A 23,492-nucleotide genomic window follows, 5' to 3' on the forward strand; every position below is an offset into this window, starting at 1 on the left:
CTTTGCACAGCATCAGGGAAAAAAAGCCCGGGCAGTTTTCTTCTGTGCAGCTAAAAATGAGGCTTGGATAAGAGAAACAAAGTTCTCATGCCGTGAAACTGTTAAAGGAACACCAGGCCTTTTCAGTGCTGCTGAGTCGATTTTTAGTCTGGAGGTTCACTTTAAGCAATACCAGTTGCCTGGCTGTCCTGCTGCTGATCTCTATGGCTGCAGTGGTATCTGAATCACACACCTGACTCAAGTAGCTTATCCAGTCAGACTTCCGTCAGAGCACCTGATCTGCATGCTTGTTCAAGGTCTATGGCTCAGGCCATGTGTACAGTGGTGTAGCAGCCTCTTTGTAATGGGGCTTACTGCACTGCAATGCACCAAATATGCACTTTTAACAGTGCGGTACTAGGGTTGCGGTGTGGTAACTGCATGCAGGTTAACAGGTACAGTGTAGCACACTTTTCATTGACTGTATGCAACGCTTTGTGGCCATAACGTGCAGTACTACCATTCCATTCTGTTTTTTTCCTGTTATACAAGGAATACAGCAGATTGTCCCAGTGTGAACACGGCCTCAGGCTAGGATCATGGTGGGCAGAATCACTAGCATTGTGGAAAACCTATGCTTTTTTGCCCACAATGAAAGTCTATGGACAGCACTACAAAATGCATGGAAAAAGCACATAAGGTATTTCATTGGAGATGCAGAGGACTGCGGTTTTACATGCCTTTTTGATGTTTCTTATTAAATATGATGCTGTATTTTACTCCATTGAAAAAGTGAAATGCACTAAAAACACATGAAAAATGCAGTTGCATACATAAAAGCATGAAAAACTATAGAAACACAAAATGTAAAGAACACATGGTTTTCTGCACTGCCTAGCGTGTTCCTAACCTCGCAGTATTAGAGACACAGGATCAAGGGAACAGCCAGGCAACTCTCTCTGTAAGAACCAAGGTACATCTTCTTGCACTGCCATCAGTTACAATAAACAATTACCGACTTCAACTCATTATAGTAGACAGCAGAGATGGCAAATATGTTGGCAAAAAATCTGGCTTGCATGCAAAAATTTTATGCAGCTTGAATTAAACCAAATGCACCTCCTGCTGAAATTGATTGGCACAGTTCCAAGCTGCCTACAAATCAGGGGTGGTCTCTCCATGAAGCAACGTGAAACACGGGCTTCAGGGCGGCAACAATTAGAGGGCGGCCCCTCACCAAATGTCCCCCCTCCTCACACTGTCCTTCTACCCTCCCTAGGTGCGCAGCGCTGCTTCATTAAACTGCTCTCAGCGTTCCAGCGATGGGATCTCCATCCACCCATCCAGCCTCCTGTATCCATGGCTACAGATTGGGTCACATGAGGCACTGCTGTAGTCAGAGAGGAAGCAGCACTTCACGTGTAGCTGGTGAACCCATCGCTAATCTGCTGGGGGTGGGTGTATGAGGTGACGTGCATTCTGGGGATCAGATGCTGCAGGCCAGCAGGGAGGAGATGCTGTCTTGGAGGAAGCAGAGGGAGGTAAGCGAGTGGCAGGGCCTACAATGTACAGCCCCATGTGTCTTCCCTATCCGGTCCGGCTTTGCACAGACATCTGTTGGGGGATGAGTGTTGGTGGGGTGCCCTCACAATGTATTGCTTCAGGTTGCAAAAAGTCTATAACCGGCCCTGCTACAACTTAGAAATACATTTCCATGCAGGTCGACATGCTTTTGCTTTGCAGTGCGACATTCTGATTTACAAAGTAGGAGTTATGACGCACCACAACGCTCCACTGTGGTGGACACCTACATAGCGTTGTCTATCGCATTGGACTCAAATACAAAAATGATTTGGCAAAAGACTTACAACTGGGAAATGGTTTAGTGAGTTTGTAAAGATCATCTATAGACACTCCAAGTTTTACTGCAGGAATTTGCAATTATGGGGTAAGACAAATGTATTTCCTCTTTACTTTACAGAGTTGTTGATGTCCACAAGCAGCACCCTGGGTTATTAGCAGGCGCTTGGGTTAGTGTGGTGGTATATGGGTACACAGGCTGTAGAACCTGGGTTTGACTTACAGTGGTAGCAGTGGTTTTCTCTCTAGGTATGGTGTAGATTTGATGATCCATGAAAAATTCATCTCCTAATATCTAGTCCTGGCTTTGGCTGGGGGGGGCGTAATTAGCAGCTAGGCAAATCTCTGGCAAAGTGTAGTAAACCCAAGTTCCAGCCTTCTTGGCTTTTACCGAGTTAGGTCTTCCTTCTACCAGTGATTGAACTATGATGGGAAACTTCAAATCCTGGATGGACTCCAAGTATACTGCTGAAAGACCTGAGTTGTAACTCCTCTGAGTGGAGGCCTTATGGCCATGGACAAGCCACCTGCATCACAGAATAGTATGGAACTGGCCATTGCTTGGTGTTTTGTACATCTGACAATGTTTTTATTTGGCTGCTTTGCTCAGGACAGCCCACTACAAAAGTTATAAATAAAAAAAATGTATCTGACTATTCTTTATAACAAATTACTTTGATCCATTCGATCAATAGGAAATTTGGAACCACAGGGTTTAGAACCAATAATTCTTCTATTGCAGGCTAGAGCAGCAACTGTCTGAGACACCAGCTCCTCTTGTACTTGAACCTGCTCTTGGTTTGGGTTAGTGTTGTGCTATATGGGTACTCAGGCTGTACCTATGGAGACCCGGGTTTTAATCATTGTGGTAGCAGTATTTTACTCCTTAGGTGTGTGTAGATTTGATGATCCATGAGAAATGTATCTCCTGGCATTTAGCTCAAGTGATCATCAGCCAGTAAATGCATTTAGAAGGTGTTGAAAGTTGTGGTTCAAGCCTTGTTGTTTTTTTTTTTTTTTACAAAGTTGAGAGCAGTCAGGAGAAGGAGATAGCTCAGTGGTATGGGTCTCTGACAGCAGTGCTGAGAAGCCTGAGTTTAATCCTGGTGGAGATTCTGGCTCTAATCTTGTTATCTCTTTATTAAGCTGTCAAGCTGTTCTACTTGTGAAATAGGATGGATGAGCACATATGGAGAGGAGAAGGACATAGCTCAGTGGTGTGGGTCTCTGACAGCAGTGCAGAGAGACATGAGTTCAATCCTGGTGGATATTCTTGCTCTAATCTTGTTATCTCTTTATTAACGTTTCAAGCAGTTCTATGTGTGAAATAGGATGGACGAGCAGCTTTGGTCAGGAGAAGGAGATAGTGCAGAGGTAAGGGTCTCTGACAGCAGTGCTAAGAAACCTGAGTTCAATCCTGGTGGACATTGGTTCTAATCTTGTCTCTTTATTAAGTTGTCTAGCTGTTCTACTTGTGAAATATGATGGACGAGCACATATAGTCAGGAGAAGGAGATAGCTCAGAGGTAAGGGTCTCTGACAGCAGTGCTAAGAAACCTGAGTTCAATCCTGGTGGACATTGGTTCTAATCTTGTCTCTTTATTAAGTTGTCTAGCTGTTCTACTTGTGAAATATGATGGACGAGCACATATAGTCAGGAAAAGGAGATAGCTCAGAGGTAAGGGTCTCTGACAGCAGTGTTGAGAAGCCTGAGTTCAATCCTGTCTCTTTATTAAGTTGTCTAGCTGTTCTACTTGTGAAATATGATGGACGAGCACATATAGTCAGGAGAAGGAGATAGCTCAGAGGTAAGGGTCTCTGACAGCAGTGCTGAGAAACCTGAGTTCAATCCTGGACTCTGACAGCTCTGCTGAGATGCCTGAGATCAACCCCTCTGAGTGAAGACCTTGTGGCCCATGGACAAGCCACCACAGCTCCTGAGTCCCAGGTACGAGAGGGGTGCCTGTAACATAAGTCAATGACACCGGATAGCTTGGGGCCTCTTCCCCCTTACCCCATGTCTATGTGGTCTATCCATCTGACAATATTTGGAGTAGGCTGTCTTGCTCAGGACAGCCCACTTTCATACTTAGTAAAAATTTCCCCCAACCTTTTTTTTTTTTTTTTTTTTTTTTTTTTTTGCCCCCCCTGCTCCTAATCTCTCCTCCCTAGGAAACACACCTAATAATGTACATTATTTCCTCTAAGTTTAACTTGCCCAGTAAGGGGATTGAACTCAGGTCTCCAGTATAGCAGGTCTGACCTCCAACTACCTGAGCCACCAGCTCTGGTCATACAGAGACCTCTTCGTCCATCATACTTCACATCTACACTTCAAATCTAACAGCATATCCAGAGAAGCAAATATCCAAGAAATAAAGCCATTTTCATCTAGAGGGACTTAAATTCATGTATCACTGTACCAGTCATGGGCTGAATAAGTCAGAGATAAAACCTCAGAACTGACATCCATTTAGTGAAGCGGCCCAGGGCATTAGTAATCGGGAGATAATACAGCAGTGTGATAGATACCTTAGTTCTAGTCCTGAGGACTCTTTATTGATTTGTGAAATATGATGGACAAGCACATATGGTTAGGAGAAGGTGATAGAGGTAAGAGCTCTGACAGTAATGCTGAGAAATCCTGATATCAACCCCTCTGAGTGAAGACCTTGTAGCCCATAGACAAGGCATCACAGCTCCTGTGTCCCAGGCTCAAGTGGGGTGCCTGTAATGTGTGTTGGAAATACTTGTGGTATATCTGATATTTGGAGTGGGCTGCTATGCTCATGGCAGGCCAATCTAAAAGCTGTGTTTAATGAAATGTTACCCCTTATATGACACTCAACATCAGTACAAACCACTTTTGTTTGACACATTCCACCAACAGGTCATATAGAACCAATTTGGGTCCTCTGAGGGCACGATTCCACTTGAGCGGCGCGCGTCTGCGAGACACGAGACGGCTCTTCCGGGTCTGCGGGGAAAGCAGATGAATCCCATCAGGCATGCAATGCACGGCTATGGGATCCGCAACATCCCGCGCCAATTTGGATGGAAAAGCCAGCCGAATCGCTAGCGGTAGCGATTTGGCCGGAATTACCATTGCACCCTATGGCAGAGTTTCCCCGCACTATTCGCCTGCAGGGAAACTCTGTGGATTCGCGGCGGTTTCTGCTCAGGTGGAAACGCAAGCATTTGGTGGATGTGACAGGATAATCTAGGCCTTAGCATGCACAGAGGCTAACAATGTAGAGAATGTTTTGCCTTGTGTCTGCAGGAAACTCTGACAATTGCCTGTGAGCCATTTTTTAATATTGCATTGACCTCAGAGAGAAACCCCCAAAAGCTCAGGTCAGACTTATACAGTACCTAGTACACACTTTAATGATGGTTGGCCAATCACTGACCAATTTTACCACCTCAATGTAGTAGGATTGTCAACAGACATTGAATACTATGAGCAGATTGTGTAGGTGAGCTCTTATACTGCATGGAGGTGGTTGCTGCACGTGTAATCAGGAAGTGACATTCGCTGAGTAGGCGGTGATCTCATGCGGGGATGTAGCGTCCAAATGGTTGCCATACGCGAAACAAGGAATTGACATCAGAAGATGTGACGCCGCTACCCTGCATGGTGTTTGAAATACACAGAAGTGATGAAGGTGATGTGCCTATTGTATGCAGGGGCAGAGGTACGGCTCTCTAAGGCCCAGTGCACACCAAAACCGCTAGCAGATCCGCAATACGCTAGCGGTTTTGGGAGCTGATTTCAGAGCGATTCTAGGTATGTTTAGATAGGTTTTCTAAACATACCTAGCGGTTTTGCGTGCGTTTTTGTGTAGCAGATTACACATATTGTTACAGTAAAAGCTGTTACTGAACAGCTACTGTAACAAAAATGCCTGGCAAACCGCTCTGAACTAGCGTTTTTCAGAGCGGTTTGCGTTTTTCCTATACTTTACATTGAGGACGAAACGCTTCCGAAAACCGCAAACGCGCAGCAGGAGGCACGTTTGCGGCTTGGCAAAAACCGCAAACCGCCGGTGTGCACCATCCCATTGCAATACATTAGACAAGCGTTTTTAGAGGCGGATGCGGCCGGCGGATCGCTCCAAAAACCGCTCGGTGTGCACTGGGCCTAATAAAAGGATATCAGGAGACCTTTCACTGATACAGATAACATGGATATACTATATGAGGAGGTGTGACCTGATTGGCACTTGGCAGGGGAGACATGTCCTATTTAACCTCCTTGCCAGTTATCCCGAGCTCAGCTCGGGGTAACCTGCGCAGGAGGATATCTCAGGCCCCGCTGGGCCGATTTGCATAATTTTTTTTTTGTTACAAGCAGCTAGCACTTTGCTAGCTGCTTGTAACTTCCGATCGCCGCCGCTCGCCGCCGATCCGCCGCAATCCGCCGCGCCGAGTCGCTCCCCCCCGCCCCAGAGCCCTGCGCTGCCTGGCCAATCAGTGCCAGGCAGCGTTGAGGGGCGGATCGGGATTCCCTATGACGTCCCGACGTCCATGACGTCGGTGACGTCATCCCGCCCCGTCGCCATGGCGACCGGGGAAGCCCTGCAGGAAATCCCGTTCTCAACGGGATTCCCTGCATACTCTGATCGCCGAAGGCGATCGGAGTGGGTGGGGGGATGCCGCCGCTTAGCGGCTATCATGTAGCGAGCCCTTGGCTCGCTACATGATTTAAAAAAAAAAAATTAAAAAAATGTGCGGCGCTGCCTCCTTGCCGGATTTTTTAGACCGCCAAGGAGGTTAAAGGACTTACGAGGCGAAATTACTAAAAAAAGTTAATCACCTGCCTCACCTTTTAAGGCTACGTAGCGTGGATCGGGGGGTTGGCCCTAGAGCTGCGCAGCCACACTCGTGGCCAGGCGGACTGCGCAGCCGCGGCCAGAGGAAGCGGCCATTTTACGAGAGACAAGAGAGCCCAACCCGGGACGTGGGGTCGGTAGCCGGCCCTAAGGGCTAATGAGCGGGGGACCCGGTGGATCGGCACGGAGGGCACGGACGGCGTCCTCCGTGCCTTAAAAGGTGAGGCAAGTGATTAACTTTTTTTAGTAATTTCGCCTCATAAGTCCTTTAACCACTTTACCCCCGCGCGTACGTATTTCTCCGTCCCTTTTTCCATCCTTTAACCCCCAGGGACGGAGAAATACGTACTTTCCGCGCTCCCGCCGCTATCCGCGCTCCCGCTCGTAAACACGCCGCCCGCCGCTAGTAAACACGCCGCCGCCCGCTCGCCCGGAGATAAATGAATGGGAAAATCCATTCCCGTTTGTTGATCTCAGCCCCGCAATGATCCGCTGCCGCTCGGCTGAGCAGCGCGACCATTGTGGGGGAAAAAAAGTTCTCAGCCTCTTTCTACTTCCTGCAAGCGTCCTTCCGGACGCTTGCAGGTCGCATAAACAAAATGTTACTGTGGCCATCTTGTGGCCAAATAGTAAAACTACATCCAAAGCATTTTTCACATAGAAATAAATTAGTTTAACACACGTTGGTGTTTGAAATACACAGAAGTGATGAAGGTGATGTGCCTATTGTATGCAGGGGCAGAGGTACGGCTCTCTAAGGCCCAGTGCACACCAAAACCGCTAGCAGATCCGCAATACGCTAGCGGTTTTGGGAGCTGATTTCAGAGCGATTCTAGGTATGTTTAGATAGGTTTTCTAAACATACCTAGCGGTTTTGCGTGCGTTTTTGTGTAGCAGATTACACATATTGTTACAGTAAAAGCTGTTACTGAACAGCTACTGTAACAAAAATGCCTGGCAAACCGCTCTGAACTAGCGTTTTTCAGAGCGGTTTGCGTTTTTCCTATACTTTACATTGAGGACGAAACGCTTCCGAAAACCGCAAACGCGCAGCAGGAGGCACGTTTGCGGCTTGGCAAAAACCGCAAACCGCCGGTGTGCACCATCCCATTGCAATACATTAGACAAGCGTTTTTAGAGGCGGATGCGGCCGGCGGATCGCTCCAAAAACCGCTCGGTGTGCACTGGGCCTAATAAAAGGATATCAGGAGACCTTTCACTGATACAGATAACATGGATATACTATATGAGGAGGTGTGACCTGATTGGCACTTGGCAGGGGAGACATGTCCTATTTAACCTCCTTGCCAGTTATCCCGAGCTCAGCTCGGGGTAACCTGCGCAGGAGGATATCTCAGGCCCCGCTGGGCCGATTTGCATAATTTTTTTTTTGTTACAAGCAGCTAGCACTTTGCTAGCTGCTTGTAACTTCCGATCGCCGCCGCTCGCCGCCGATCCGCCGCAATCCGCCGCGCCGAGTCGCTCCCCCCCGCCCCAGAGCCCTGCGCTGCCTGGCCAATCAGTGCCAGGCAGCGTTGAGGGGCGGATCGGGATTCCCTATGACGTCCCGACGTCCATGACGTCGGTGACGTCATCCCGCCCCGTCGCCATGGCGACCGGGGAAGCCCTGCAGGAAATCCCGTTCTCAACGGGATTCCCTGCATACTCTGATCGCCGAAGGCGATCGGAGTGGGTGGGGGGATGCCGCCGCTTAGCGGCTATCATGTAGCGAGCCCTTGGCTCGCTACATGATTTAAAAAAAAAAAATTAAAAAAATGTGCGGCGCTGCCTCCTTGCCGGATTTTTTAGACCGCCAAGGAGGTTAAAGGACTTACGAGGCGAAATTACTAAAAAAAGTTAATCACCTGCCTCACCTTTTAAGGCTACGTAGCGTGGATCGGGGGGTTGGCCCTAGAGCTGCGCAGCCACACTCGTGGCCAGGCGGACTGCGCAGCCGCGGCCAGAGGAAGCGGCCATTTTACGAGAGACAAGAGAGCCCAACCCGGGACGTGGGGTCGGTAGCCGGCCCTAAGGGCTAATGAGCGGGGGACCCGGTGGATCGGCACGGAGGGCACGGACGGCGTCCTCCGTGCCTTAAAAGGTGAGGCAAGTGATTAACTTTTTTTAGTAATTTCGCCTCATAAGTCCTTTAACCACTTTACCCCCGCGCGTACGTATTTCTCCGTCCCTTTTTCCATCCTTTAACCCCCAGGGACGGAGAAATACGTACTTTCCGCGCTCCCGCCGCTATCCGCGCTCCCGCTCGTAAACACGCCGCCCGCCGCTAGTAAACACGCCGCCGCCCGCTCGCCCGGAGATAAATGAATGGGAAAATCCATTCCCGTTTGTTGATCTCAGCCCCGCAATGATCCGCTGCCGCTCGGCTGAGCAGCGCGACCATTGTGGGGGAAAAAAAGTTCTCAGCCTCTTTCTACTTCCTGCAAGCGTCCTTCCGGACGCTTGCAGGTCGCATAAACAAAATGTTACTGTGGCCATCTTGTGGCCAAATAGTAAAACTACATCCAAAGCATTTTTCACATAGAAATAAATTAGTTTAACACACAAAATTAACCCTTTACCTCCCACACTGCCCAAATTTTTTGTCTTGTAATTTAAAAAAAAAAAATTACAATTAAAAAAAAAATACATAAATAGTTACCTTAGGGACTGAACTTTTTAAATATTTATGTCAAGAGGGTATAACACTGTTACTTTATAAACTATGGGCTTGTAATTAGGGATGGACGCAAAACTGAAAAATATGCACCTTCATTTCCAATTAAAATATTGGCGCCAAACATTGTGATAGGGACATAATTTAAATGGTTTTATAACCGAGACAAAAGGGCAAATACATTTCATGGGTTTTAATCACAGTAGCATGCATTATTTAAAAACTATAAAGGCCAAAAACTGAAAAACAATCATTTTTTCCCACGTTTTTTCCTATTTTCCCATTAAAACACATTTAGAATAAAATAATTCTTGGCATAATGTCCCACCTAAAGAAAGCCTAATTGGTGGCGAAAAAAACAAGATATAGTTCATTTCATTGCGATAAGTAATGATAAAGTTATAGACGAATGAATGGAAGGAACGCTGAAAGGTGAAAATTGCTCTGGTGGTCAGGGGGTAAAACCCCTCAGTTGGGAAGTGGTTAAATGGCCACTCGATTAGCTCTGACTTGGGCTATTGCTGGGGTAAACTTTGATAATTGGTTGGGGGGTTTTGTATTATGTAAATATTGTATGTGCACTATATTCTCCTGATGACACCCCGCTATAGGGGTGAAACATTTCTTAAGTGGCACCCTATTTTCATTTATGCTCTATGCACCCACTTTCATTTCTACACCCCAGTTACCTTCTGTGAAGGTGTATACACCTATTAGTAACCCCTATGGGGCCAGATATGAGGAGATACTTACAAATCAGCTGTTCACCAAAGTTGACTTATAGGGCGATAGCTGTAGACCTCACTGCACATGTATATTTATAGGTGTTTATATGTTTTGTTTTATAGGATACCTGAAGTGACATGTGACATGATGAAATAGACATGTGTATGTACAGTGCCTGGCACACAAATAACTATACTGTGTTCCTTTTTTTCTTTCTCTGCCTGAAAGAGTTAAATATCAGGTATGTAAGTGGCTGACTCAGTGTTGACTTAAACAGAAAGTGACTACAGTGCGACCCTCACTGAAATTCTAACTATAAAACACTTTCCTAGCAGAAAATTGATTCTGAGAGCAAGAAAGAGATACAAAGGTGAATTTCTTATCAGTGAGGGTCACACTGTAGTCACTTCCTGTCTGAGTCAGCCACTTACATACCTGATATTTAACTCTTTTTTAGTTTATAGGGAATTAGAGTATTAAAACAAAAACAAAAAAGTATTTGGCTTGAGGAATGCCCTATAAACAATAGGAAAGGAACACAATTATGCAATGACTCATGAGTAAAAGTTAATCTCGGATCCACTTTAAGTCAGAGTGAAGAAAAAAAAAAAGACATCTGCTGTACATTTAAAACAGAACTGACATTCTGCTCTGCTTGCAGAACAATACAGAATCGATAATTGTCTCGACTTCCGTATCATTCATTACATGAAGGTCACCAGATTTAGAGTATGCTAGACAGATAGTGTAGGTAAGCTCTCATACTACATGGAGGAGTTAATATTGGCCAATCAAAATTGTATGTGTGTACACACCCTTAAGCCATTGACAGGCAATTTGGTGTTTTGATGCTACTGCAATAAAATGCACTAGCTCAGGTATTAGGCCTACGTCCTCACAGTAGAAATTTGGAATCTGACCGATTTAGTCATGAGTACTTAACAAATTAAAGAACATACTTCAAACCAAAATGTGCATGACCACCATATATGGAGTAGGATACCAGAAGAGGAACAGCTCCTAAAGCAAGGTGGGGAGTTTGTCTTATCCAATCTGTGCAATCTACCAGGGACCATAAAGGTTGTATATAAGGGCCAGTGCACACCAAAAAGCGCTAGCGTAATCACAAACGCTCAGTGCTTTTTGAAGTGATTTTTCTAGGTGATTCTAGGCATGTGCCTAGTGATTTTCTAATCATGCCTAGCGGTTTTTGGAGCAGTTTGGTGTAGCGTTTTTGATTTTTTTCTTTGTTACAGTAGAGCTGTAACTGGACAGCTTCTGTAACAAAAACGCTTGGAAAATCGCGCTGATCTAGCGCTTTTCAGAATGATTTTCCACTTTCTTATACTTAACCGCTTCACAACTGAGGGCTTTTACCCCTTCAGCATCTGAGCAATTTTCACCTTTCAGCGCTCCTTACATTCATTCGCCTATAACCTTATCATTACTTATCACAATGAAATGAACTATATCTTGTTTTTTTGCCACCAATTAAGCTTCTTTAGGTGGGACATAATGCCAAGAATTATTTTATTCTAAATGTGTTTTAATGGGAAAATAGGAAAACATTTGGGAAAAAAATCATTATTTTACAGTTTTCGGCCATCATAGTTTTTAATTAATGCATGCTACTGTCATTAAAATCCATGTAACGTATTTGCCCATTTGTCCCGGTTATTACACCATTTAAATTATGTCTCTATCACAATGTGTGGCGCCAATATTTTATTTGCAAATAAAGGCGCATTTTTTTAAGTTTTGCGTCCATCCCTAATTACAAGCCCATAATTTATAAAGTAACAGTGTTATACCCTCTTGATATAAATATTTAAAGATTTCAGCCCCTAAAGTAACTATTTATGTTAATTGTTAACTATTGGGGTGTGTGGGAGTTAATGAGTTAATCTATATTGTAAAATAATGTATTTGTATATGAAAAATGTTTTTGGATGTAGGTTTACTTTTTGGCCACAAGATAGCCACAGTAGTTTTTTGTAAATGCATCCTGCAAGCATAGGAAGTACGCTTGCAGGAAGTTCAGGGAGGCTGGGAAACAGTTTTTTTTCCACAATGATAACGCTTCTCATAGAAGCAGCCGATCATTGCGGGGGGGTGGGGGGTTATGGGGTTGAGATCAACGAATGAACAACTCAAATACATTAGCCAAGCACTTTTCAAAGCGCTGGCATTTTGTAAAGCGCTCAGAAGCGCTCTTGGTGTGCACTCAGGGCCGGCCCGCTCATGAGGCGGGGTGAAACTTTTGCCTCAGGCGGCAAAGTTCTAGGGGCAGCATTCGCCCGTCCGTGGGTGCGGAGGGGCCGGCCGCCGAGCTGGAGGGGTAGCTGGCAGGACGGGAGTATTGGGCCTAGCGGTGGGGAGGGGGGTCGGACCCCCCCTCCTTCGCCTGGGTCCCCCGATCTGCGCTCCCCTCCAGCTTTAAATATAGAGTCAGCAGCCGACAGACAGTAAGAGGCACGGGCGAGGACGTGAGGTCAGAGAAAGGGCGGAAGTACCACAAGGGTACTACCGCTGAACCGCCCGCTGCCCGGCCTCCCTCAACGCGTCACTCTCCGGACTCCTCCTCCTCACTCACTTCACAGTGCCACTGCCAGCCACTACCACCACTATTTTACTTTCCTTAAACTTTTGTATGGGGAAGCGGGCAGAGGGGGGAGCGCTAGCGGAGGGGGTGGGGGGAATTTCCGACCCCCCCCCTTCGCGATCGGGGCATGCTCCCCCCTTATGCCTGCGACCCCATAGGGGGGGCGTATTCGGCCGAACAGGGGCCCTGTTCGGCCAGGCATTGAGCCGTTCGGGCGAACCCGAACAGTTTGGCCGAACACCACCAGGTGTTCGGCCGAACTCGAACATCACCCGAACAGGGTGATGTTCTGCAGAACCCGAACAGTGTCGAACACTGTTCGCGCAACACTAATTGTGATTCTCTCTGAATCCAAATGAAACTGCGGTAAAATCGCAATGCAAAATCGATATTTGCGTTCCAAGCGTGAACCGCCCTTCTGATCGCACTCCTGTGTCAATCTGTACTAAACATGTGCGAGTCTTCTCCAAGCATACCCAGTACAACAAAGCTCCTCATGCACAGAGGGAAAAGCTGGATGCTAGTCTATTAAGGTGACCCAACGGGGAACCTTATAGGGAAAGTCACCTCAAGTAGACTAGTGACAAACGACATGCACAAGTGGCTTTAGCTATTAGGCAGGCACAGAGCACATTTGCGCACCCCTAGTAAGGATGCAGTTGTACACAGCAGCAGCTCTGCAACCAGAGGCTTTGCAGGAGGATTGGGGAAACCTTTGGACTATCTAGAGCAGAGGTGGCCAGAGTTTTTAATCCAAGGGCCATATTGCCGCTCTTGAGAGTGCTAGGGGGCGAGCTAGCGATATTAAACACAGTTATTGCTGATTGCTGTTAGGGACACTATGCCTGTGACATTTTGTCAAATAAAACATTTCCACTGCAAATAACCCATATACTGTGTGCAGTTAGCATAGTGGCAGCTGCTAATCAGTGGCTGTTACTGCTGCTGGCATTGTGGCAGCAACTATTCAGTGGCTGTTACTGCAGATGGCATAGTGGCAGCTGCTATTCAGTGGCTATTACTGCTGCTGGCATAGTGGCAGCTGCTAATCAGAGGCTGTTACTGCTGCTGGCATAGTGGCAGCTGCTAATCAGTGGCTGTTACTGCTGCTGGCATAGTGGCAGCAACTATTCAGTGGCTGTTACTGTGGATGGCATAGTGGCAGCAACTATTCAGTGGCTATTACTGCTGCTGGCATAGTGGCAGCTGTTATTCAGTGGCTGCTACGGCTACAGGGGTGGCTGATTATCTACAGGTGAAGCAAGGGGGAGACAGAGCAGCAACATAAGGTGGCCCCTGCATCCGGCTTTGCAGTTACAGCATGCATGGCTTGCACTTTCGGAGACTTCACCACGCAAGAATTCTGGCTGAATTCTGACAAAGGAAGAAAGAGGACCAGTCCCCGATGCCAGAAAACTTTCATACAGCATCTGAGAAGGTTTCAGAATGCCACATAAGGCTTAATGTGCCCGTTCTCAGAAGACTGGCCTCACCATTTCCTTGGAGGGACACACCCTGTGTCGTTGCCATTGAGACTAATGCAACCAGCTAAGGGTTATCTGAAGGCATTTTTCACATCGCAGCACCCTACAAATCGCCACGCTCATTGCTCCAGAGGTGGGGAACATTCTAGAAAAAACTTGCATGCCTCAGACTTTTGGAAGCCTCGCCAGGTGAGAAAAGCTATGGCTGAATTCTGACAAAGGCACATTCAGCATTTCACAAGAAAAAATGGCCATATCTGTCAAACCACAAGGCCCAGAAATACCAAATTTGCGGTGTACTCTCTGGGGACCCCAAGGGCCCCACACAGAAATGCAGGGCCCGCTGGCGCCAACAGAACGGAAGTTACTGAAAGTGCCCTGCCCACCCAAAAATGGACATTGAGGCCCAATGCCGAACTCTGCAGGCCAGGGGCCCTAAGCTTGGCATGCAGGTGGTCCCTTACCTGGTGAAGACACGTGCCATGTTTGGTGCCCCTAGCCCCAAGTGCGCCTGAGCTAGAGCCCAAAAATTGTTTTGGGTTGTTTTGAAAAAGTACATGGTTTTGGACCTTGTTTGGAACCCAATATCTCTGGCTCTGGCCAGGTGAGTCAGAAACCCCAAATTTGGAGTGCATGTAGAACAGCTAGGCACTGGCATCAAAAGCTAAGCTCTGAGCCCTGGGGTTCAAAAGCAGTGAATGCACAAACTTGAACAATTTTTTTTCAATTTTTGGGGTGCATTATCTCCAATTCCAGGGGGGGGGGGGCTAGTGTGACCCCACCTGTACCTACATATAGCCCCCAAACTCTAATCCCCACACCTGAAATTTTGGGTCACTCGAGCAAAGGGCCCCTGAGACATGGCCTTCCGAAGAGGAGGCAAGCAGGCACGGAATTCAATAAAATGTGGAGGGCATATCTCTGGCTCTGGGGATGCCAGTGACCCCAAAGTTGGAGTGCAAGAAGGTCAATATGCCTTCTACATACATTTTAAATGTCAACAGCCTGTGAGTTTCCTAACAGAAAAGGCGCGGCAAACCCAAACGTCCTTTTTTGGGGTGCGGTATCTCTGGTTCTTGGGGGGCTAGCGTGCCCCCGATTATGTCCATGATCCTCTGCTACACACACCTGAAATTTGGGGTCTCTGAGTTAAAGGGACTCAGAGATACAGCCTCCCAAAGCGGGGAAACATGGACCAGAATACATGCTCCATAGTGCCACCTCTGGCCATGAAGGACTTAGTATCCCGGATTATTCTCTAATTAGGAAGATACTCAATTCACTCCCTGGTGGCCACAGGTGGTATTGCAGCTAACTTAGGGGGAAAAAAGTGCAATATTGGCATCTAGTGGCCACAATTGGTGAAACAGTTATCCTAGCCTGCAATCAGCTGCAATGACTCTTGGAACTTCTAATAGGTTGAGGACTTCGATGGTACCTAGAAAAAAAAAATTACTGCAAGTTTCACATGCAGCAGTCTCTAATTATAGAGAATTGACCGCAAAAGAAAAATACCTTATTATCACCACGATGTGTTAAGCTGTTGACTGCCTTTACACACAAGTGAACTTTAATACCACCCCATTCTTTATCCAAAGGTTTTTATATTTTAATTATAACAACAATCATTTAATGCACAGACATTGATGTTGGATAAGAAGGCAAGGTTCAGAGTCACCAATTCATCCCAAAGCTGCTCTCTGGGGGGTTAAGATCAGGGCTCCATGCAGGCCAGTCATCCCTGTCTTTATGGACCATGCTATAGGCCAGTGGTGGCGAACATTTCAGTTGCCGAATGCCCAAACTGTGACCCCAAATCCACTTACTGATCACAATGTGCCAACATGGCAATTTGTACAGAATACTGTGGTTTTAGTTATAAAAAAACAAAAACAAAAAAAACTCGTACATTAACCATTTCAGCCCGTGGGGATTTTTCACCTTATGCATCAGAGCAATTTTCACCTCCCATTCATTCGCTAATAACTTTATCACTACTTAACACAATTTATTGATCCATATCTTGTTTTTTTTCCACCACTAATTAGGCTTTCTTTGGGTGGTACATTTTGCTAAGAATTATTTTTTTATAAATGCATTTTAACAGGATTAGTAAGAAAAAAATGAAAACAAATTCATTATTTCTCAGTTTTCATCCATTATAGCTTTAAAATAATCCACGCTACCATTATTAAAACATATGTATTTTATTTGCCTGTTTGTCTCGGTTATGACACGATTTAAATTTTGTCCCTATCACAATGTATGGCGCCAATATTTTATTTGGAAATAAAGGTGCATTTTTTCCGGTTTGCATCCATCACTATTTACAAGCTTATAATTTAAAAAATTTTCATAGTATACACCCTTCACATGCATATTTAAAAAGTTCAGACCCTTAGGTAACTATTTGTTCTTTTTTATTGTAATTTTTTTTTCCATCAAAACTTTTATTTGGGTAATATTTTGGTGTGAGAAATAAACAGTTAATTTTTAATGTTATTATATGCGTACATTTTAATGTAAAATGTATGTAGATGTAGTTTTACTATTTGGCCACAAGATGGCCACCTTGAGTTTATTTGTTTCGCCATGTGTTTCTCAATCACTGGAAGCACAAGGACGACAGGAAAACTTTTTTTTTTGCAGAAAGACTGAAGCCTCTAGTAAGAGAGCTTCGGTTTTTCAGCTGGGGATGTGGATCGGTGATCGGGAACCATGTTCCCGTTCACTGATCCCAGGGCTACCGGGGGACAGCACGGGGGCACGCGCGTGACCGCGCCGAAGCTTGGCACCGCAGCAGAGCAGCCGCTTGGACATAAGGATCACGTCCGGGCAGCTGAAATGGTTAAAGGCCACTCTACATTTAAAATTCAGCAATCGCCCCATGTATGAAATGCAAAAATTACCCTCATATATAAAATGCAGCAATTTCCCCCACACATGATGCTGGACTGCCCAGCCTGGCTGTCGGTGATGTGCAGGGATGCTCATCCGGATCCGGGTACCCGGGTATCTGACCATTTTTCCGCTATCCGGTCGGATCCGGATTCCGGATACCTGGGGCCGGATCCGGATAGCTCTATGTGGGTATCTGGCCGCATAATCCGGATACCCATGGATACCCGCGGATATCCGGTGGATATCCGGATCCAGGTACTGTAACAAGGGAGATGATGTCATTGAACCAATCAGAGGGCTCCCAGCCAATCAGAAGATCCCAGCAGAAGCCCTAGCAACCAATCACAGAGGGAAACTCTGGCCAGCCCCCCTGTGTAATAAGGAGGGCTGGCATGATGAGACAGATCATCCTTGCTTGTGTGGCTGGCTGGCTGGTCACTGACAGACTTGCTCCAGTGCTGTTGGCTTAGCAAGTGCTGCATGTATACAGTGATAAACCTAAAGCTTTGAGTGCTAAACACCTTCACTACACTATTGTTCTATTGTTTTTTTTAGCTAGCTAGTGTAATTGTTTGATTTCATTCACTCAGTTAGGTCCTGTTTGTGTCTGTGTGTGCTGTGCAGGCCAGCAGGACAGTATAGGTTAGGGAATAGGATTACTGTGTTATTGTATTGTATTATATAGTTAGTTAGTACTGCAGTTAGTTGTTAGAGAGAGTAGTACTGTGTTAGCTTACTACAGATTACTGCAGTGCTGCTGTGCTGAGCATTGTCAGTGTGACAGTTAGACAGATAGTGTGCACCGTCTGTCCTCTACTCTGCGGTCTGTCACTCTGTGCTGATTTGATTTAAAGTCCAACCCCGATTTTATTAAAGTAAAAGTACCCCACATCATCTGGTGACATCATCACGTATAAGTTGTACTATGTCTGCTGGCACCGGCAGCCGGGGGAGGGGCAGCGAGGTCAAGAGGACAGGGAGCAACATTACTTCCACCCTCAGAAAGTCTGCCATGTCAGTGTCGACCCCAGCGGGCAGCCTACCCTCATTCAGCGAGCTTTTCGCTCCAGGCGCCACGATTAAACTCAGAGCTGTTAGCGCAAGGAGTTTGAGGAGGATGTTCTGGGTTTTGAGGAGGGGGGGTATGATGTTGATGATGGGATGAAGGACCGTGACTACCATCCACAGGATGGGGATGCAGGGCAGTTTCTAGGCTAAAATGCATCCAGGGCGAGAGTGTAAAAATTGCGCCCCCCCCACGCCAGAGCCAGGTATAGGTGCCTGCAGTATAGGTTAGCTAGGTCTACTTGCACTCAGTATAGGTAGTGGGCTATAGGTCCCCCCAGTATAGGTAGCCAGGCATAGGTGCCCCGGGATAATTGCCCCCAGTATAGATTAGCCAGGTAGGTGCCTCCAGTAGATGGGGGGAAATACAGAAAGAACACTCTAGGGACAGTGTGACAGGTAAAGTACAGGCATGAGGGGGGGGGAGGGCTTATCTGCATTGCAGTCCCACATCAGACAGGCTACTTGCCTGTAATGTGACTCCTGTCTCTGCCAGTCTCTCACACAAGTCAGAAAGCAACCCTCACCAGGATTGCACTTTTACTTAGCTTTCCTGTATGACAAGAAGACACAGCCAGTCAGCACTAGAGGAAGAGGGAAACAAAGGTGAATGAGGGAGAGCTGGTGCCCACCAACAGTGTGTCTGAGTGTTTTTCAAATCGACAGTGATTTGAAAAGTACTTGGCTAATGTTACCTCATGACGGTGTTCTCATAGCAGCGTTGTGATTTTTTCAAAACTGCATGTAGCATTGTTTGGAGCAATTCATTAAAAAAATCGCTCTGAAAATCGCCTCACAAAATCACACTCACAAATTTCTAACGATTGCTATTGTGATTTTGGCGTGCACTAGCCCAGAGAGAGGAGGAGTGGAGAGAAATTGAGAATAGCCTGCGATGGAGCAGAGAGCTTATCTGCATTGCACATCACACAGAGGCTACTTGCCTGTAATAGGACTCCTGTCCCTGCCAGTCTCACACACAAGTCAGAAAGTAGCCCTCTTTGAGTCTAGGGACTATCAAAAACTTTTCAACTTGTATAACACCTTATCCACACATGCAGTCATAATAACAATGGGGAGAGACCAGACAGATGTTGTTTACCCACAGACCCTCCAGGCAAGCTCTGCATCATGCTGTGTATATTTACCAGCTTGCCTGACCTCTGATTGCACTTTTATCAGCTAGCCTCAAGTTTCACATTGCCTTACAACCAAGGCTGTGGAGTCGGTACAAAAATCCACCGACTCCGACTCCTCAGTTTAGGATTCCACCGACTCAGACTCTTCGACTCCGACTCCTCTAATTTGCATATTACAATCTTGTTGATTGAAAGTATGTAACATGAAATTCGTCTCTTAACTGCCAATGCTTAGGATTTTTAAAAGACAACTGAAGTGAGAAGGATATGGAGACTGCCATATTTATTCCCTTTAGTCATAGATTAAAACTAGTCCTTGGTAAGAGTACTTGTAAAAGGTACAGGCCGGAACAAAGAACATCTATCAGGCCCTAGGCAATGTAATTGTGGGTACATGTAAGAGTGATGTGCAGGTACTCTGCAGGGGAATAAGGAAATTCTTCCTCTATTACACATTCTTCATGCACAATCTGAACAAGGTTTATGGGTTATAGACAACACCTCTGTGTTCAATGTGCACAACATTCTCAGTGGATTCCCTGCAGCTCTGTGGAGAGTGCATATGTAGAGTATAGTACTACTGTGTAACAAAGTAAACCTGAGACAGATGAAATTAAAGTTTTATACATACCTGGGGCTTCCTCCAGCCCCCTTCAGGCTAATCAGTCCCTCGCTGTCCTCCGCCAACTGGATCTTCTGCTAGGAGTCCAGGTACTTGAGCCAGTCTGGCGTAGTGCGCATGCACACACTCCGTCGCCGGAAGCGTACTACACCTGCACAGCACTGTTGCGCAGGTGCAGAACGCTCCTGGCTGTGGAAGTGGCATGCGGCCGGACTGCGCTGACTGGCTGAATTACCAGGACTCATAGCAGAAGATCCAGGTGGTGGAGGTGGACAGCGAGGGACTGATTAGCCTGAAGGGTGCTGGAAGAAGCCCCAGGTATGTATAAAACTTTTCTTTTCATCCTTCTCCGGTACCATTTAATTCGTAGTCACCAAACCAAAGGCTTTATACTTACAGTATAGATGTTATTTCGTATATATAAGAGATTCCTGTGTACACATCATATATACAGTCACAATCAGATGTGTATATCTGACTTTCAAAATACGGGGACTGCTTTATTGAAGCAGCACAAGTAACTGATTTTGATTGGTTTATTTCATTTTTTGTGGCCTAAGCACAACTATTACTCTATGTATAAATTATTTATGATGACTATTATCTGAGAAATAGAACATTTTATCATATTTTCTATTTTAATTACAGTTTAAATTCATTAGGAGTCGGAGTCAGTGCATTTTTTCCCGACTCCGACTCCAGGCACCCTAAATTGCCCAGACTCCACGACTCCGACTCCACAGCCCTGCTTACAACAACAAACCTGAATACACCAGACACTGGACCAGCGCTAAATCACTGAATGAAAGGAGGCCTGGGGGAAGATTGCCCCCCTCTCCCCCCCTGGCCAGTCAGCATAGCTGTATACAGTGCTTCCCTGAGCTAATTACTCTGCAGTCCCCTGGGGAGAGGGAGGGAGAGGTCACAGCACCCTTTCTCCATCTGCTGCGCGCTCAGGGCTGCCGCACGGCTGCATGGCCCCTAGAAACAGGCCTGTGGGGATGTCAGCTCTGACTCTGAGGAGGAGGATGCGTTGGTGGCTTTGGCACGGAGGATCAGCATTGCAGACAGTGGCCGTGGAATGCAGGACCCACCACATCCTTCTGCCGCTACCACCAGCCGCACCACTCAACCCCCAACCGCCACAGGGAGAAAAGCCGCAGCATCCCATTCAGGCCGCAGGGGAATCTTCACCTCCCCAATCTGGCGGTTTTTCACTCTGCCCTCATTGGACAGCAAGTTTGCCATATGCAATGTGTGCAAACTACAGATGAGCAGAGGTTGTGAACCCTACAAGTATGGCACCTCCAGCTTCATCACCCATCTGGCCAAAAAACATGTTGTTGAGCATGAGGAGTTCAAGAGGCTGAAGGAAGCTGGCGCTGGCTCTTACCGCCACGGTGTCACAGGCCACTACTGCTGATACCACCACCTATATTCAACCCAAAACACAATTGCGGTGTCATTTTTTTTGTTGTCTGGGCTGAAAACTGTCATGTCCCAGTTGTGCGATTGGACTTTGGACACAATGTGGGCTGCAGGACCGCTGTCTGGAACCCAGTCCTGATGTTAATTGACAGATGTTTTTTTTCATTTTATGTCCACCAAATAATAAATTAGTGTTTCCCTTAAAAAACACATGATGCTGCATGCATCATTTACCCTAAAATCCCTTTTTAAAGCTATTTAAAGGGCACTTCCGTTTTTTCTATCCGGATACCCGAATAGGTCGGGTACCCGCGGGTAATTTGGTCGGATATCCGAATTCACTCGGATATCCACAAGGTCGGATCCGGATATCCGTATCGGATCCGAATATCTGGGTACCTGGATCCGGATCCAGGCGGGTTTTAACAAGTACTACCTGAGCAACCCTGGTGATGTGGTAATGATGCAATGATGCTGGCCTGGCAGGTGGGGAGCTGGCTGAGGGCAGGGAGCTGGCTGCAGGGTGCTGGCTGGGGGGTGGATGCAGGGTGCTAGTTGGAGCAGGTTGCAAGGTGCAGGCTGAGGCAGGGGTGCCACTACATACCTCAGATCCATGGTGACCTCCAGGTCCTCGCTGTGCTCCCGCTGCTGTCCTAGCTGCCGCTGCCTGAGCCCCACTCTTTCAGTCACAGTAATAGACCTGAAAATCCGCAGCGACAGCAGAGCCAGAGAAAGTGTACAAGCTGCCCGCGCCCAACGTACTCAAAATGCAGGAAGTGACTGACGTCCCTTCCGCATTTGCAGTACACTAGACGCGGGTAGTGTGTACCTCTCTGGCTTGACTGTTGTCCAGGATTCTGAGGTCTATTATTATGTGTGAAAGAGTGGGGCTCAGGCAGCGGCGGTGGGGACAACACTGGAAGCACAGCGTTCAGCGGTGGTGGCGGAGACAGCACACGTGCCCTCAGAGACAGCTCTGTGTGCTGCCTCGGGCATGAGTGTCATAGGTCCGCCATCACTGCTCTAGTGTGTTCTCATCTGTTCATTTATCAGAGTCGAGTCACTTTAGTTAGGGACTGACTAGACATGAGAGGCTGAGAGCTTCTCTGTGCTATTCGGCTGTGAGCAAGTGCCCATTTAATGTGAAAACTGTAATTTTGCTATTTTACACCTGTACAACATATATATTGTATTGCTGTATAGTTATAATTTGATAGTCAGTGACGTCAGTGTAAATACTGTGTACAGTCACTTAGCTGAGGTCTGTGGGCAGGCCACTGAGGGCAGGCCTGCTAGCCTACTAGGTAGCGTAGCCTAGTAGCCTGTTAGGTTAGGGATTAGTCCTTGATTATATATCAGTTACTGTGTTAGTTTAGTGTTAGACTAGCATTATTTAGCACAGTACTAGTACTACTACAGTCAGTCAGCACTGCAGTATCTGTCTCTCTAAAGGCCCATACACACGTCGGATTTCCGTGAACGACGGGTCGTTTGAAGGTCCCGTCGTTCAGTCGTTCGCCCGCTAAGTCGGGCGTGTGTACAGACTGTCGTTCGCTTGATAAGAGTGAGTTTGAGCGATCCGCCCGATTTAGCGGGCGAACGACTGAACGACGGGATGTTCAAACGACCCGTCGTTCACAGAAATCCGACGTGTGTATGGGCCTTTAGTCCTCACTGTGACTCTGCAGCTGCTGCCTTTAATTGTGTGGCACTAGTCAAGCAGTATTACTGTGTCACACACTGTCACTCTCCTTCTGTAACTCTAGTGCGTTTTCATCTGTTCATTTACCAGAGTCAGTTTTATTTAGTTAGTGACTGACTAGGCGTGCGTGAGGTGAGAGGCTGAGCTTCTCTGTGCAATTTGGCTGTAAGCAAGTGCTCATTTACTGTGAAAATGGCGTGATTTTGCTATGTTACACCTGTAAAAAACATATAATGTACTGCTGTATAGTCGTCCATTGGTAGTCAGTGCAGTCATCCTGCTAGCCAGGTATCCTAGTAGTAGCCTATAGATAGGCTAGGGATGTCTTGATTTTCTGTGTTACTGTTAGTTTATTTAGTGTGACTCCACTAGCATTAGAAGTACTACAGTCAGGACTCAGCCGCATCTGTCTCTCACTGTGATTCTGCAGCTGCTGCCTGCCTGTAGTGTGAGTGTGTGACAGTCAGCCTTAGTGTCA

At 46.7% G+C, this 23,492-nt stretch overlaps 1 protein-coding gene across 2 annotated transcripts in view; it reads left to right on the forward strand.

The window, feature by feature from the left end:
• The first annotated feature begins 3,094 nt into the window (after nucleotides 1-3,094).
• Nucleotides 3,095-23,492, forward strand: part of LOC137541176 (tubulin-specific chaperone D-like) — a 97,512-nt gene continuing 77,114 nt past the window's right edge. For both annotated transcript variants that reach the window (XR_011025096.1, XM_068262349.1), the window contains exon 1: nucleotides 3,095-3,213. The gene's annotated coding sequence lies outside the window, so the exon portion shown is untranslated. The remainder of the gene's footprint in view (nucleotides 3,214-23,492) is intronic.

This window comes from Hyperolius riggenbachi, chromosome 12 (genome assembly GCF_040937935.1).
Source record: "Hyperolius riggenbachi isolate aHypRig1 chromosome 12, aHypRig1.pri, whole genome shotgun sequence".
Taxonomy (NCBI): Eukaryota; Metazoa; Chordata; class Amphibia; order Anura; family Hyperoliidae; genus Hyperolius; species Hyperolius riggenbachi.